Source organism: Solanum stenotomum, chromosome 5 (assembly GCF_019186545.1).
Source record: "Solanum stenotomum isolate F172 chromosome 5, ASM1918654v1, whole genome shotgun sequence".
In the NCBI taxonomy this organism is placed as follows: domain Eukaryota; kingdom Viridiplantae; phylum Streptophyta; class Magnoliopsida; order Solanales; family Solanaceae; genus Solanum; species Solanum stenotomum.
In genome coordinates this window covers 21,001,516-21,011,980 of record NC_064286.1, presented here as the reverse complement: position 1 = coordinate 21,011,980, position 10,465 = coordinate 21,001,516, and positions in this window count along the sequence as shown.

Genomic DNA, 10,465 nt, shown 5'->3' with positions numbered 1-10,465 from the left:
CTAGTTTCCTAGCCCGAATGAAAGATATGACCTTAGCTGGCTTAGGCTTGTACACCCCTTCCCACTTTAACTTTTCCCTACCCATGATCTCTAGAGTCACAGGCTTAGCATTACAATTAAGCACATCATAATAGGGGGACAACCAAGTCATGCCTAAGATTATATCAAAGTCAGTCATATCCAGAATAACCAAATCAGCCCAAGTCTGAAAACCCATAAATAGGACAGTACAAGCACAATATAAATGGGTGACTATGACACTCTCCAACCGGGGTAGAAACATGGATGGGTGCATCAATCACATCACAAACCGCATCAAATCCCAAGGAAACCTGAAGTGACACATATGAATAAGTAGCATCCGGATCAAACAACACAGTAGCTATCCGGTCACATACAAGAGTAGTACCTGTGATCACTGAATCAGATGCCTCAGCCTCGGTCTTGCTCGAAAAGGCATAAAACTAAGCCATGTCATCTTGACGGGCAACCTCCTTGCCTGGATGCGCTACTCCTTTACCTGTATTACCATTTCCCCGGCCTTCATAACCTCACTGATTTCCTTCTCGCCCACCTTGTGAACGTCTTCTACCATTACTACCGCTACTCGCTGGTACCACTGTTGTGGTCTTCTGCTGCACGGGGTCAGACATGTGCGGATGGGGATAATATATCCTCATATGTCCAGGTTCTCCAAAATTGTAACAAATGTGGTCGAAAGATAGCCTGCTTCCAGACGCATGTGAGGCTCCTTGACTATCCTGAATGAGATTCGGCTGTGGAGTTCCCGAGTAACCACCTATTGAAGCGGGCAGGGCGGACTGAATTGGCTGGGCTTCAATTGTCGGCCTACCTGAACCTCTGGAGTAGGAACCATGAAAGTTACTTGTGTTCTTGGTCTTCTTAGCTAAAGCCTTGGCCTGCCCATCACGTCGAACTCCTTTCACTTTCTTCACAAAGTCTATCACCTCATTAAAACTTTTATCTGCAAAGGTCATGTGAACATACTATACCTGTAACTCAGGGTTTAATCCCTTGACGAATAGACGAATCCTCTCCCCCTTTGTAGTCACCAACTGTGTGGCATATCTGGACAAGGCATGGAACTTCACCGCATAAGCAGCTACAGTCATACCACCCTACTCCAAGGCCATGAACTCATCCTTCTTGCGATTCCTCAAAGTTCGAGCACATACTTTTCCAGAAACAAAGCATGGAATTGTGTCCAAGTGAGTGAGGGCAAGACTGGCGATCTGCATACCACATAGGTCCTCCACTACTGCTTAGCCTCACCTTGAAGCTGGAAGGTCACAAACTCTACTCCATGCTGGTGTATAATGCCCAACTTGTGAAGCCTCTCATAACAATCCAAAATGAACTCATAGGCCTCCTCACTCTCATAACTGTGGAACACAAGCGACTTCAGCTTCAAAAACTTAGTCAACATCTCATGCTCAGTACTAGTCATCATGGGACCCAATAAGGGATGGGAGAAGGCATCATCGCCTAATAGTCCATCCACTCTTTGAATAGTAGCAGCAACGGGGTGGTTAGTCGGAGGTTGAGCAACCTGCACTGTGGGAAGGACTTCAGGGCCGACCAACCCCTTCACGAAAGTCATGATTTGCTAAGCTAACACCGGGTCTAAAGGAGGAATGTCGGTATTCTCAGCCTGTGCATCCTCTTCTGGTCCAACATCCTCTTCGTCTTCGATCTCTACATACTCTTCCACCTCTTCTTGGGTTGCAAGAGGGGCCTTTTCCCTGGGAATATTCTCAACTGGGGCTCCACCCCTAGCGGGTGCTACCCTTCCTCGGACTCTGCCTCTTCCTCTTCCACTACCCCTGACTCAGGCACGACCTCTTGCTGCGGGCTTCGCTGCAGGCTCATTGATGGGAGCTATGGGCTTGACACCGTTGTATCGTGTGTTAACCATCTGCGGCTAGAAGAGTGAAAGAGAATCAGTTACCAATTTGGATCACCAGATACCAATTGGAATCAAGTGATAGCACGAAAGGAGAAGAAGACAAAGATATTTCCTAAAGTCTTGTAGCCTCTCGAAGATAAATACAAAGTCTCTGTACCATTCCGCAAGACTCTAATAGACTCATTTTGTTACAATGAGATCAAAGAACCTAGGGCTCTGATACCAACTTTGTCACGACCCTGACCGCCGTGATTGGCACCCACGCTAACCCTCTGGTGGGAGAACCATTACTACACCCCGACTAAACAATTTAAGAAAGTAAAACATTTAACAATACAGAAGCAGGTTTAAATGACGAATTTAATATGGAGTTCCCATAAACTCCGAAAGTCTTACAAACAATTATCACGAAAATTCAACCCCTAGAACTGAAAGTAATTGTACCAAAACTCTACCAATCAACAAGTCTAAGAAAGAGGGGGTGCAACCCCTGAAACCATACTTAAGTAAAAGTCTAAACATGTAGTCGAAGTTCGAAAAGAATGGACTAAACTAACAATGGATCCATGGAAGCTTGAAAGAACTGGCTCACCCTTGAATTCGGTCTCGGTCAAAGATCTCCAAACTGAGGTCTATCAGTAGCCGCCTAAAGATGCCCTATACTCAACAAAGAAAGAGAAAGTGCAATAGCAGTACACGAAACCACAGTATACTGGTAGGATCACGCGACTACTCTAGTAAGTGAAATACACGCAAGAAATTATAACACATTAACATACATATACAAAACGCATAATTCAGTTATCATTTAGGAGCAACATACAATTTCCCAATATCAATGACAGGTAGATATGAATGTAATAATCACAAGTGTTCCTCTTATGGAACCCACACCTAAACTGTTAGTGTGTCGGAACATGATACCCGATCCATTATACATGTGTCGGAACATGACACCCAATCCAATATATGTGTCGGAACGTGACACTCGACCTAATATGTGTGTCAAAACGTGACACCCCATCCAGTCAGCACAACCACAGTCACAATCACACCCATAATGAATAGTACTCATAGTCATACAGTCAAGTAATAAGTTCATGGCATGTAATTGTTCATACATAATCATTTCATTAGATTTGATTCACATTCCCAATTCACATACATACACGCATACAATAAAGTAATTAACCAACATATATCACACAACAGGAAATCGAACCATCACCTACCTCGAAATCAAGCCTGAATACTCTTAAGACACGTGATCCTTCCCTTTTCGGAGTCTTTCAACTGGTTCTTGATCTAAAACAAGAAATTAATGCAAGGATCACTAAACAAGGTCTAATTTACCCGAATAATAACAAAATTATTAACCCAAGGCCAAACCAATGATTCTAATGTTCAACTAGGGATTTTCCCACCATTAACTTCGAGCCAAAATCCTTCCCAACTATAATTACCTAAGATTCTAAGTTCTACGAATTAAAAATACGAATTAGAGGATTAATTAACTTACCTTTAGCCCAAGAAATCATGGGAATTTGATAAGAACTGCTCTGGGTCGTCCCTTAGCTCTGAAGAACGAAGTTTTGTAGAAAATAATATTTTTGGGGTTTTTCCCCAATTTAATTCTCCACTGGCCCGCCACATTGGACCCCATCCCACCACTGTGGCCCCACCCTAGCCAGATTAATCCCGCCCCAGCGGCTTGCACGGAGACAGAAATTTGAAATTTGAGTTCCACGCTCCCATTTCACAACACACTTTCAAACCTGGACGTAAAACTACTCCTTCACGCCAAGATTAGTTTCGGGAGTTTTACTCGCCCGAATTTGATTTCGTAAAGTTGTACATGCTCCATAATGTCTTGGTTATACACTCACGTGATCAAACTCTTAATTAAATCCCCATCCATTACTTGATTACACTAGACCTCACTTGACTTAGATTTCATCCAAGTCTGGCCTATGTTAGAATTTTCCAAGTTACTACTCAGAAGTTTTTTGGCCCAAATTCCTTCCCCATTGGTTTTTCATAACGACAAGAACATATCATTACAACTTAAGATAATTAATTGTTGATTTTAATTTTAGTCAGATTATTTACATAAAAAGGGTATTTTAATACAAAATATCAATTGATTTGAATTTACTAAAAAGTAACCAAGTAAACATGATTTAACATTTTGTTAAATCTATAGAAAAATGAAACTAGGGTATATGTGCTCCTCACAAGTTTTTAACACACTAAACCTTATAACAGTAACCTTGTCTAGTGTTTAACATGTAAAGTCGGTAAGTTAAGTATCTCCTAAGTGATCGGTCATCCAAATAGGGAATATCACCATGTAACTTGGTCGGTCTACGAGTGTGTCCTTTACTAGCCCTTACCCTTGACTCCATATTAGCCTTCACAAAGATGGTTCAAGCTATTAGACGACGGATTATCATGCCAAATCTCTGTTGTTTAATATCTTTTCCCATTCCTTATTAACTTGGTCGAGTAAGTAGGAATAAGACAGATTCTAACATAGGCCTCCGTTAAAAAGCAATTAAAATGAAGAGATTAATAATACATGCATAAACACTATTCAAGAATTACTAATTATTGAGTCTACTTTGTTAATTACTCATGGTTCCCACAATACTAGTTGTGGATTTAGCTACTCATGTTTAGGTAATCACAATTCATATTAAGTTTGTTAAAATAAATCACGAACTTATAATTAGAGTAATCGAAATTAGGAATCTTGAATTGACGAACAAAACTTGTATTATAATCTGATGCTTCAAGAATTAAATGGACAAAATGTTCACCAAAATAATTCTCAAAGCCAAAAACAAAGTATCAAATTGTCTAACTCTTAAAAACATAAAATAAATCATATATTTATAAACATCTAATCCAAAATAAAGTCAAAAAAGGAAACATAGGAAGATTCGGCTCGACAATCAATCCTATGACTTGGTCCTATGAATTGTAGGAATTCCTACGGTTCTTAGAGACCTTTTGTCAAACAACAACTTCACTTCTTAACCTCTAGGATTTTCTACGGGTACGTTCTATGACCCGAAGAACTTTGCATGACCCATCTTGGCATTTCGTAGTTTCAAGTACTGAGACTCAATTTTCTGATCTTTCATACGACTCGAACCTATGACTTGTAGAAGTTTCTACCGCTCGTAGTTTGGTCTTGTTCTTTTACACTTAACTCCAATTTTCACCGCTTCAGTCCACGACTCATTCCTACGACTCATTTAAAAGTCTACAACTTGTAGGTTGAGTCATCAAAACAGCAAAAACTAATGTTTCACCTTTTTCCCTTCCCGACTTGTCAAAAACCTATTTTCCTACAAAATACAAGAAAAATACCATTAAATCTAATAACAACTACTTAAGACACTCGCAAAACTCCAAGTTTAAAGCATTATAAGTACTGTAAAGCTACTGTACATTAACACTCTCAACTTAAAATCATTGCTTGTCCTCAAGCAACACTACTAACTTTAAATGACATAATGCAAAAGTAAACCCAAAACTCAAGCAATTACATGGCATTTTCCCAATAATCAGTCCTCTATTATCATTTTTTCAGCACAGTGTAATCATTAAGCTCAACAACAAGTTAAAACATGTGGATAAATTTATGACATAGACATACCAATAGATACATTCACATGCAAAAAAAATAATCACGAAGATACCAACTACTGACAATGTAACTTGTGCCCTCGCTGCAAAGAAATCCCTTTGTTCACATAAATATTGATTTATAGTTCAATTTCAGAGACTCAATATACGCTCACTCTCACAATTGAATTCAATACAGTACATGCACAATACCATAGACTTGCCCTCATTTTCTATACTTAATACTCTCAAAACATTAAATTAAGATCACTATAGGACTTTCTTAGCTTGTCACTCAGGCTTAGGGTTAGGTGTGGTGTATTTGGATTTTAAGTGACTTTTTCGGCCTCCTTGACCCTACAGTGGCTATTTTCGTCTTTTACAACCAATCTGGGGTATCACCTTAATTTTTCTTTTTTCCTCATTTTTCATTAAAACTCAAGTGTGAATTTGACTTGCTTTTCTTTTTAATTTCATTTCAATTTTTTCTTCAACTTTTCATTCTTTTATTTTTTTATTTTCTTTATTCTGCCACTATCTTATTTTTTTCTCTCTTCTCAATACATAACTCTTTTCATACCCCTTTTTCTTGTTTTCCTCTATAGTAGACTTGGGCTTTTAGCCTGACTTGAGGTGCACGATATCTAAGGAGGGACGAGTGCCAAAACAAAGGTTTAACCATTATCAAGGGGAAGGTGAATTGAACAAATTGAAAGAATGGTCTAATTTTGGCTCAACAATTTGGATCGAAAAGAGCATTTTCATTTGGTTGGTTGTTTTTAGGCTTTAGTGGACTCAATTTCAACAACGTTCTATGATGCTTTCCTAATTAATAGTTAAATAATCTTAGCAAGACTAACGGGCCAAATTTTAGACTGACTTATATTGTACGAATGAGAAATTAATCTTACACACACATGGCACATCATTTCACTACCAAAATTCAGTGTATCTGGTTCATGCTTGATTTTAAGCCAAATTATCATATCAGTTCCTATCATGTCATGCAAAGATCCTACACAGTTGACTTACCAATCACACAGATATAGCACAAACACAAAATTTTGAGGGATATCAATTTAGTTACTTCCATTATGCTTTTGTATCTAGTGTACTTTTACAATCAACATCCTAACATGTCGGTTCAACAAAAATTAAATAGTTCTTGGGGGAAAAGAACACATGTAAGAAAACCCCAAGGCATGGTCCTAGTGTTAGGGTTATTCAGACTTCACCCTTCACTCTCTTAACATATTCACCCACCCCGACAGAAAAGATTGTTCAATGTCCCTAATGCATGAAAAATAAAGATTCGAAGGTGAAGATAAATGTGTGGCGTCTAAGCACCGAAGAGCTAGACAGAGTCATGTGGGTCTGCTGGTGGGGACCTCGATACAACAATGTGTGCCTCCAAAGTGGTATGTGGGATGCCATCAGTAACGTCCACTGAAATAATTCGAGGATCACCATTTGTAATGCTCCTCGAAGCCGATGCTCTGGCTTCCATTCCACGTGCATTTCACAGCCACCCGATGGGGTCCGCATCACCAAATAAAGTAGCAACAACCTAATCTCCAGCCTCCATAGGTGAAGGATCTATAAGGAAGCAATTGCACCAGCCAATGCATCAACGTCAGCCCAAAGTCTGGCCAACTTAGTCTGGAACCTGCAAGATTTGCACGCGACATAGTCTGGGGTCGGGCTAGAATTCACAACTCAAAGACATATGATTAACATTTCAAGGACACTTCATCCAATTCTAATTGTCAACGATCGCTAGTCAGTATAAAACCCAACTGAATGAGTTGGGGTTGAATCCCACATGGAGTGGTACGTGTTTAAGATTCAATAGTAAAGTGTGAACATGGTCAAATCAGTCATAGAAATATAAGTTTTTGAATAAAGACATCATTCAAATAAGGGGGTGACACGAATGTCAAATGGGGAGGGGTTTTGGTTTGAAATTATCAACAACAACAATGAACAATATGAAATAATAATAATGAGACGGGTTCTTGGGATGTGATTCAATTATAGGCTAATATAGACAAATGGGCAATTGCAACTATTAGAAAATAGCTAGATATTAGTGAGTAAGCTAAATTGTAGGGGAGGTACACTTTCTCTTGAGCAATTTATCCCGAATCAAGTCGATTTCTCTCGAACATCGACAAGCATGCAAAATAAGAATAGCCTACACTTTAGTTCATTCACTCTCTCGAGCTTAATGTGTGGAAAGGGTTTAGGATTCACTCTCTCGAGCTGAACCCATGGCAACCCAATACCCACAGACCATCAATCAATAATCTTAGTTTTAAAACCTCTCTCTCAAGCAAGCCAAAAACACAAGGGTAGAATTGCATTCCCAACTACGATTCTTAAATTAAACCATAATTAATTATTGAACTCACTTCTAAACAACATTTAAACTAACAATTAGCAATAGCCATAAATTAAATCAACTCAGAATCACATAATCACACCACAAGAATTGGGGTTTTAGCTAGACATTATAAAAAGATAAAAATTGTTACCAAATTGAGTTTCCATCAACTGGGTAAGATTGATTTCGTCTTTACAATGGTCCAAGTTGAAGAATCTCAAAGACCCACTTCCAATTTCTCAAAAGTGAAAAACTTCAATTCTTCAAAGATAAGGAAAACTAGAGAAAACTTGTCTCACAGTTCAAAACTATGAAAATTATGAACACATGCACTATTCAGAATGAATAATGATACTAAACTAAATGTTCAAACGTTTATTTATAGTCACCAAAAATGTGCTACAAAGAGCCATTATTGCAGTAAGTCGGGCTCGCCGATCCACTCTTTAGGCAATTACATCGCCCTTCTGCCTTGACCTTCAACATCCTCAAGGTCTGTAACTTTGGGTGATCCAACATTGCATCGCGGAACCACTCAACGATCCGTCGACTGATCCTTTCTCTCGCCAACTTTGTTCTTTCCTTCGTGGCTTGGCACACTGGAACTTTAGGCAGTCAAGCAGTCGTTCGGTGACTCGCCAAATGGACTTGGCAATCACTATGCTTGATTTTCTTCATTCTTTCAGCTCGCTTCGTTCCTTTTTGCACATTAGTTTCCTTGCTTTGTTCCTTAATCCATATACCTGGTAACAAAGGGTTTTAGATTGGTTACTGGCACAAAATAAGCATTTGAGGAAACTAAATCATTATGTATAAAGCCCTAAATGAGTCAAAATGTCAGACTCATCAACATATATCCTCCATTGTGTGGCTTGAGTCTGCTCCGCTACCACAACTTTCGTCCTCGTCTCAGACTCCTCAATAACTATTCGTATGCAATGTTAAAGAGGATACAATAACTAAGCCATCTAAGTCTTTAGCCGTTGAAACTCAGCTATTGGCAAAGTAGAGAGACCCGAGGTAGTGGGAGTACACGGTGTGCTATCAGTCGAGCAAATATAGATGGAGGACCAGTCCCAACAAGCTCAGTAGTAATGGTTGGACTATCATCCTCTGTGGGTTGCTCTTATGCAGGGCCCTCACCCATAACCGATATATCAAAGTAGATGTCGCATCTTGATATAGATAAGTCATCCTCATCACGAATCAGACCAACGTCCCCAGTCTTGGTAACCTCAATCAAAGAATCAATAGATATCACCAGGAAAATGGCCTCTCTACACAGTTAAAAGATCAAGCATGCAAACAAAAGGGTAGTGGTTTTTGGAAAAAGTTCTCTCATGGATTTCAACAATCAATACATGGGAAAAGTCAATCTCCTGCCTGGAAATCAAACAAGCTACCATTATTGCCCGATCTAAAGTCAAATGATTGTTTGCCATAGTAGGAGATAGTCTGGAGCAGACAATGGAACACCAAAATTTTGTAGAAAAACTGAGTAAACCCTAGTTATAGGTGCCAAAAAATAATGAATCCACTCGGCGTTGACACCTTGCTCAGCTAAATATTCGTTTACCCATCTCAGCACTGCTTCTTTCTCATCCGCATCCCTCATGGATGATTAGTTCTAGACTAACTTCATCCGGTAGTCAAACTCAACCATATCGATAGGTTGCTTATGTGATAGGCCATAAATAAAACTTCAGATTGTATGCTCTAATAAATCCACGGGAATGTCCCATATTTATGTGGTTAGGAGTGGGAACTGATCCAACTTTTTGACCCTAAAAGGTAGGGCATTTTCACCATAGTTGCGTGAGAGGCATAGAACTCCCCACCATGATATCATTATACTTTCCTTGTGAGTAAGCCATCTACTCACACATGTGCCTTCGAAATAACTCATGCATGAATGGTACGGTGTGAAGACTCCCAGCAATAACCCATGGATCCTCCGTAATAGGTCGGGCATTCTTGTTTTGAGTATTTTGGCAGATTGCATCCAAATAGATATGAAACATGCCCTGGACACACCACCGGTTTGGTTCACTCACAACTCGTACTGGCTGAACAACTCTAGTAGGTGGTGCATCGTCCTCTTCACTAAACTTGGATGATCTATAATTAAACTCAGAACCAAACTGTGATCTGAAGCCTGACTCAGACTGTGAGCTGGATGCCGACTCTTCCTATAAAATGACCTGTTGGCTAGAAGTGTCAGCTCCATTTTCATACTGGGAACTGATCCTCATGGAGGTGCTGCTATGTTGACCGAATCTGAATCACCTCTACATGTTTGGTATGTTACTGTTATTCCCCGAGCCTACACCCTGGACGTGTCCGAAACTCGAGAACCATGGTTGGTCCCCAAGTGAACCCTTGGCCTGGCTCAATACTCAGCAGAAGACTTATTCAACAACATAGGAACTCAAATGAAAGTATTAACCTATAAGATCTCATTAATAAAGTAACTTAACTCCAAGATGTCTGAAATACTTAAATAAACATAAATGTTCAACCCA